Raw genomic sequence first — 8,096 nt, 5'->3', positions numbered from 1 at the left:
GAGCCCAGGATCTATTTCTTGGCTCTATTATTAATTTATGTACGATTAATAATGTGCGTTGTTTTTACTGCTATTGTTCTTCGTGGTCTGTTGATTCGTGGAATACGTCGGTTGACGTTGTAATCGTTTTTCACCGCGAGAAAATCCGCGGTTAGATTAGGATTTCAATTGTATTTGTTTTTCCGTTGTAAATCTGTAAAATCTGAGGAACGGGACGAAGATGACGACGAATCAACAACGAAAGAACGGCGTCGGTGTAAGGAGGAGACGTGCAGGGTGTCGTGCGGCCGGGATGCCGGTGCCGAGGGCAGCGCGCGTACGGGCACTTGCGCGCCATGTGCTGCGCGCACCTGGTCAGGCGCTGGCGCGCCGTGTGCGCTGGAGGCTGCTGTTGGCTGGGGCTGGGCGAATGACGGGAAGCAGCCGGCTGGGGCGGTGCGTGCCCGGGGCCACGCCTGCGCGCTCTGCGCGCTGCGCGCCCAGCGGGCGGCGCGCTGCCGCTGCTGTTGTCGCTTGGTGGAGCTCCTACCGATACAGTCGCTGTGTGCTGGAGCTGCTGGAGGTGCCGCCGCCGATGGAGACGCTGGAGGGCCGCTGCTGTCGCCTCCTCTCTTCTTCTGTATTTTATAAATACAGTTATCAGCTCTCAGGAAAAATACACTGATAAAATTAGGGATTTGAGAGCTGTGTGGAGCGCAGGAAAACGTGTAGAGATTTCTAGCTTGGGAACTTTCATAGCTCGTTATCCATCCAACGGTGAAAGTTGAGCGGGATACAGTCGAGAAGATCAGAACTGGAGTCTTTCGACACGATCATCAACGATCTTTGCATCCGCTTTACAAGTAAGTATTTCTAACATCTATGTGCAGCTGTTAATTACATAGGAGCATGTGAGGATTAATCGTTGTATGATAAATTAATGATAACCAAGAAACGATCATCGGGCAAACGGAGCATTAATTCAATTTAATATTCCTTCAATTGGTATCAGAGCCCAGGATCAATTTCTTGGCTCTATTATTAATTTATGTACGATTAATAATGTGCGTTGTTTTTACTGCTGTTGTTCTTCGTGGTCTGTTGATTCGTGGAATACGTCGTTTGACGTTGTAATCGTTTTTCACCGCGAGAAAATCCGCGGTTAGATTAGGATTTCAATTGTATTTGTTTTTCCGTTGTAAATCTGTAAAATCTGAGCAACGAGACGAAGATGACGACGAATCAACAACGAAAGAACGGCGTCGGTGTAAGGAGGAGACGTGCAGGGTGTCGTGCGGCCGAGATGCCAGCGCCGAGGGCAGCGCGCGTACGGGCACTTGCGCGCCGTGTGCTGCGCGCACCTGGTCAGGCTGCTGTTGGCTGGGGCTGGGCGAATGACGGGAAGCAGCAGGCAGAGGCGGTGCGTGCCCGGGGCCGCGCCTGCGTGCTCTGCGCGCTGCGCGCCCAGCGGGCGGCACGCTGCCGCTGCTGTTGTCGCTTGCTGGAGCTCCTGCCGATACAGTCGCTGTGCGCTGGAGCTGCTGGAGGTGCCGCCGCCGATGGAGACGCTGGAGGGCCGCTGCTGTCGCCTCCTCTCTTCTTCTGTATTTTATAAATACAGCTATCAGCTCTCAGGAAAAATACACTGATAAAATTAGGGTTTTGAGAGCTGTGTGGAGCGCAGGAAAACGTGTAGAGATTTCTAGCTTGGGAACTTTCATAGCTCGTTGTCCATCCAACGGTGAAAGTTGAGCGGGATACAGTCGAGAAGATCAGAACTGGAGTCTTTCGACACGATCATCAACGATCTCTGCATCCGCTTCACAAGTAAGTATTTCTAACATCTATGTGCAGCTGTTAATTACATAGGAGCATGTTAGGATTAATCGTTGTATGATAAATTAATGATAACCAAGAAACGATCATCGGGCAAACGGAGCATTAATTCAATTTAATATTCCTTCAACTTCATCCAAAAGGAAGCTGAAATCAAGAAGCACAAGAGAGAACTGCAGCAGATCGATGATGACAAACTCAAAGCCAAAGCTGTGTTCATGCCCTCTTTGGAGTATCTCTAAACTCTTCGCGAATCGCCAGAATATTCTAAATATTTTGGCATGATATCAAGTATTCATCTTGATACTTAACGCCGAAGTAAAAATGACGCCAGAGGAAAGCAACCAGACTCTGGTCACAACCCTCTCAAGCCTTCATGGTGAACAAATTACCCATAATTGATGAAATGCTCGAGTCTTCTGAAGGATCCAGTTCCTCTTTCTCCGTCAACATTGGCGATGGCGACAGCATGACAGACTTATAAGCTATCTTGATGGCCGATCCCTCGACATCCAGTCAACCTTATACTGTACAAGTAGAAGCGGACTCGGATGCTAAATCCATTGACCAACCATATGTCTCCCGTCCTGACGAAGCTAAAGCTCCGAAGTAGTCCTGATACGATCCTTGCCGGACCGTTCAAACGAACACGCTAGTGGAAGACTTGATAAACGAACGATAGATGAATGGAATCCCTCTCTGAATCTAACCCATGGAATGATCTAGGCGAACGAATCCCTAACCCCAACATGACGTTGATGCAGCAACTCGGGGACGTTGAATGACACCCGATGAGGGTTGGTTGAACTTGCCGTTACGTCGATAAGTTGAATTCGTCTTGGCAAAATCATGAAGGATTCGAAGCTCTCAAGAGAGAATAAAACTCACAAATTTTATAAATCAAAGGTTATTTTTTTCGTTCCCATGCAACAGCCTTATATATAGGCAAAATTAAACCTAATCTAATTAAGGAAACAACTTAAAAACAAGGAAACGAAAAGAAAACTTGTTCGGCCAGTTTTTGACAACTCTAGCGAGAACGCCAGCTCTGGAAACATCTTGACAACTCTAGCGAGAACGCCAGCTCTGGAAATATAGCCTACTCTGCTCTGTACTTCAGCTCTGCTCTGGACTTCAGCTCTGAAAGTATACTCTGCTCTGGCACTCTCTGCTCTGAAGACCTACTCTGGCACAACGAATTCAGCTCTGGCGAGCTTGGCTCTGTTCTGGCGCTTCAACTCTGGCGAGTGGCTCTGTTCTGGCGCGGGATTGTCACTTCGCCAACTCCACAATCTCCGATCGGCTTCCTCAACTCTTGTTTCCAGATTTCTTCAACCAAGATCATTAAGCTCTCCTTGAACTTCTTGGCTCTAGCTCTTGTAACCGGACCAACGGGAACATGCACCGAATCCTGCACCAACGAACCTTAGTCTGCATCAAATCCAGTGGTCCCTGGTTTTCTTTCGATGATGATGTCTGATGAGATCCTTGCCGATCAATCAACACACGTGGAAGACTTAAGAACAAAACTGGATAAATAAACAAAATAACGAAGATAAAAGATGGAATATCCCAAAACCTCTGAATCTAATCCACGAAATGATCTAGGCGAACAAATCCCTAAACCCCAACGTGTGATTGACGCAGCAACTCGGGGAAGATGAATGACACTCGACGAGGGTTGGTTGAACTCGCCATTACGTCGATAAATTGAATTTGCCTTTAGCAAAATCAATAGGAATTCGAAGATCCCAAGAGAGAATAAACTCACAAATTTTATATATCAAAAGTTAGGTTTTTCGTTCCATGCAACAACCTTATATATATGCAAAACTAAACCCTAATCTAATGAAGGAAACAACGTAAAAACAAGAAAACTTAAAGAAAACTTGTTCCGCAAGTTTTGACAACTCTGGCGAGGACGCCAGCTCTGGAACATGGTCTGGCTCTGGAACGCCAGCTCCGCAACATGGTCTGCTCTGGACTTTAGTCAGCTCTGAAACTTAGCTCTGCTCTGAAAGTGTCACGGACCCTACTCGACTTAATTAAGGATAACTAAGCCGGGAAGCCGCGACGAAGGACACAGTTATCGACGGCGATAGAAAGGGAGTTTCTGTTACGACCGGACTTAATTAAGGATAAATAAGCCAGGAAAACGTAACTAAGGACACAGTTATCGACGGCGAAAAAAAGGAGGGTGAACAAATAATAGAGGATCGAACTAAAATTTGTTTAAAGAAGGGAAAATTTATAATACACCTAATGTTTAGTCACAAGACTCGAACAGGCTTGTAGGTTCAGATAAAACTGGCTTAACTGAAAGAACATAAGACCTAAGAGTACGCAGCGGAATAACATAATCTGATTACATGTATGAAGACATGTATCCAAGAGTTCATTCATTTAACCTATGACAAAAGCTTCGCTCTTCACTTCATCTCCATCAGCCACTGCTCAACCTGCACATTTAGAAATATATGCAGGGCTGAGTACGAGAGTACTCAGTGGACACGTATGCCTAAATATAAAATACATGCATCATAAAACTGTAAATTGTCATGCCATCATAAACAGTACAGCAAGGGAGTTTTTGTGAAATAGGCCCAAGCTTACTAAATTCGTTTGTGATTCTTAAAGTTCGTCTGATCAGACTAAGTTCTCTTGTATTCTATCATATCTGGAACTGTGTGTCGGAGAGGTGGCCACCTCTCACGAACACTTGACCGGCCAACCCGCTAGATGGCTCACGGTCATTGGTGTAACTAGTCAAGGCAGGATAGCTATCAACTGCTCAAGACCCGAATTCGATTACATCATTGGCAAAGCCAAAGCAGATAGATATCATACTAAAACTGAAACATTTTATGGCAAGACAATACTTGAAATAACTTTAATTCAAAGATTTTGTAACGAAATAACTTGTTCAAAGGTAGCATTAAACTCGTTTGATAGACATATAAAACTGAAATTAACAGTTAAATCATCTCATGCATTTATCTGTATAAGAGGCCTACGCCACGCAGGGGATCTCTATATACGTATAGTGAAAGTAATGCCCACCTGATCCTCAGTGCGGAAGAGAGGTGATCTTAAGCGGTGGTACCGTCCTGTGAACCAATTCCTACAAGACGAGTTCTTAACTCTTAGCACATATCATGGATAACAAAAACCGTTGTCTACTTGGGATCTCTAGGTCAACCTATTCCCGGACTTACAACGCAAAATCGAACTAGGGATTATGCATTTTACATACGTTAGCTTATCTTGATGCCTTATCTAGGTTAACTCACTCATTTTCATGAAAACTTTGCACAAAACATATCCCAAACTCGTCATGCACATATACATAATATTTCATGAAACATCCTTTAAAACCAACTTTCAAACTTAGAAAATAATTCAACAACTTGAGCTCTTAAGGGGCTGTTTTGCAACAGACACCAATTATGCCTCGGATCTCTAAATGAGGCTCCAAAGGACATTCTGGAAACTAGACATTTCAAGGATCATTCTCCAATTTGAATCGAATGAAACAGAGTTCAAACGAGCAAGATATGCCCACTCAAAGATGGGTACTTAACAAGCAAAAATCTGGAAATTTCATATTTCCAGATTAGAACCAAGTCAATGGGCCTTCTTTAAAAATTCATATCTCCCATTACAAAGGGCCACTGGGAACTCCAAGGGTCAATCTGAAAACTAGGGAGAGAGAGTGACACTCTCCAGTTGAATTTACCCCAAGAAGATTCATGGTTTAGGAGATATTAACATCCAAAGTTCAGTGCACAAAAAGAGTTCAAGTTCGGCAGATTCAAAGTTTAATTCAGAAAAACCACTTTAGGCTTTACCAAAACTTCTACAAATGAACAAATAAGTTCCCAACATGTCAATGGATATTTAATATAAAAATGGGCTTGAGAATCAAAGATTTAGGTTGGCCTTTGCCACCTCAAAGTTGTAGGTTTGTAAAACCTACTGGAGGATACACAGAATAAGAACTAGACTTCAAAGAATTATACCGGGCATTTCCCTCATCCAAAAATAGTGAGGCCAGTTTCAAACGAAAGATAAGGGAGTCTAGAGTATCATATTAATGTTTCAAAGGGTTTTACCGATTGAAACGTGACTTATGGCCTCCCAAAGATTGTTTACCAGAAATGCATTCCAGACGGGCAGTGATGTTTAATAATTCATAAATAAATCATAAGAGCTCTAAAAATTCTGAAAATATACCATAGTGTAGAAAACATATGAAATATGATACATAATTAATTTGGGATTGTTGGGCACCGTTTGGACGGCTGAAATCGCCTTGCAAAATACTGCCGGAGCAGTGTGCTTATGGCAGATTCGCAGCTTTACCTCATGCACGATTTTTCACCCAATAAACTCTACCAAAATAAATATCCAAGGCCATAAAACATATCCTCACACAATATAGCACCCATATGTGTAAAAATCCGTGGTCTTAAAGTATTTTCAGTTGAGAAGACAAAAGAAAACTCACCCTCGAAGCACAACCTTCACTCTAACTTTACGCCCTAGTTTTCCCATGCTTTCCCTTGCTTTGATACTTCTCTTGGGGCTTCAAGGGCTTCTATGGAGTGTGATAATGGTGGGAGAAGAGTCTTGGGAGCGGGGGAGATGTGGAGGGACGAAAATGGAGAGGGGAGAAGAGAGTGAGAGCACTTTCTTGCCTTAGCACTTTCTTGGAGTGAAAATGAATGGAATGGGAGAAGTTTGCAGCCATTCTTGCTTTTGGGGAGGCTATGCACGAACATTTGGGGTAGGATAGGGTGGGGTGGCTGCCACCAATGGAAGGTACCTTGTGGCATGCAATTTGGTAGTTCCAATGCCAAGTCATGATGGTTCTTGTCCCCTTTTGAATTTAGAAAGGTGGCTGATGTGTAAGTGGGCTTTGGGGCTGAAATGGGCTGCATTTGGGCTCTAAAATAGGGCCTTAAAATCGGCCCAAGCCTCTCTAAAAATCGGCCCACCCTTGGCCATCTATACGGCCCGTAATCGCTCAAACCCGAACTAAAACAAACTCGTATTAGAAATAAATATGCACTTTGCTTTTCATACTTTGAAATGAAAATAAATATACCTATTTATTGAAAACAACAACACACGGAAAAAATAAAAATAATCATCTTCTTATTTACCGACTTTCTTAAGAGAAAACCTAGGCATCAAGATTCATTAAATCATCGCTAGGATAATTATTCTTTTTAACCGGGAATCAGGGATCTATCATATCCTAGTAATATCAATAGGATCATGTGAAACCTAGGATCGAAAATCCGGGGTATTACAACCTTTGAATAATAATTATTCATCGACTCAAAGATTCTTATCGCGGTCTCAGACACGCGAAGATAAATAATTGCATGCTTGCTAGTGTAGTGACTCTGTCTCCAAAATACGAAATTCATAAACATAGATGAAAACATAAAACGCTTCAATTACTGGCAGATAGAAAATTAAATACACAATACTGTAATTAAAATACTGATGAAAGAGCGGGTCACTACAGAAAGCTTGTTCTGCTATGCTCTGGAAGTCCGCTCTGCTCTGGAAGTCCGCTCTTCTGTGGCATCCTAGAAGTTTGCTATGCTCTCACATTCTTCTTTGCTCTGCTCCGGCATTCCATTCTGCTCTGCTCTGGCATAACTTCGGCTCTGTTCTGGCGCGCTCTTGGCTCTGTTCGGGCTGCATCATTCCCCTCCTCTTGAAGAGGATTTGTCCTTAAATCCAAGTCGTCAATGCAAATGCCTGGATAAAATACCAAATATTCGTTTGTTGCAAGAAACGATTGTTGGACCATAGCTTTTCTCTCTTGTCCATCATTCGTCTTGCCGGGATCAAAAACCAGATGCTTCGGCTCAAACTCTGATTTTTCGTGAACCTTGAACATAAAGAAATTGTTGTTGAAAATACTGCCATGCGTCACTTCTCTTCCGAACAGCCATGTAGCTTGCATCGGCGCTTCAACACAAAAGACTTCACTTTCATACTTGTCGATGGGAAATGACACCTTCTCTAATTTCATCAGCTTGGTATTATCGGGAACAACATCATCAAATTCCTTCTCTTCCTCCACCGGTTGGTCCTTATTCCTCACCTTAGCTTGCGTCAAAGCATTTGCTTCCAAAGTAGATGCAGTAGATTCCTCACGCACTTCCTCACGTGAATCCTTCAATTTTAGCAACGTAAGATTCTCCTCATCTTGGACAGCAACAACCTCTCTATCGACTTCCACCACAACTGCCACTTCTTCG

At 43.4% G+C, this 8,096-nt stretch overlaps 1 long non-coding RNA gene across 1 annotated transcript; it reads right to left on the bottom strand.

The window, feature by feature from the left end:
• Window positions 1-4,077: 4,077 nt before the first annotated feature.
• On the bottom strand, window positions 4,078-6,546 carry LOC131024310 (uncharacterized). The gene is made up of 3 exons (XR_009101755.1): window positions 6,323-6,546; window positions 4,876-4,936; window positions 4,078-4,274 (listed from the first exon to the last, which is right to left on the bottom strand). It is a non-coding gene; the product is annotated as an uncharacterized LOC131024310 (long non-coding RNA).
• Window positions 6,547-8,096: the final 1,550 nt, after the last annotated feature.

Source organism: Salvia miltiorrhiza, chromosome 5 (assembly GCF_028751815.1).
Source record: "Salvia miltiorrhiza cultivar Shanhuang (shh) chromosome 5, IMPLAD_Smil_shh, whole genome shotgun sequence".
Lineage (NCBI taxonomy): Eukaryota > Viridiplantae > Streptophyta > Magnoliopsida > Lamiales > Lamiaceae > Salvia > Salvia miltiorrhiza.
This window is presented reverse-complemented; position numbering and strand designations above follow the sequence as displayed.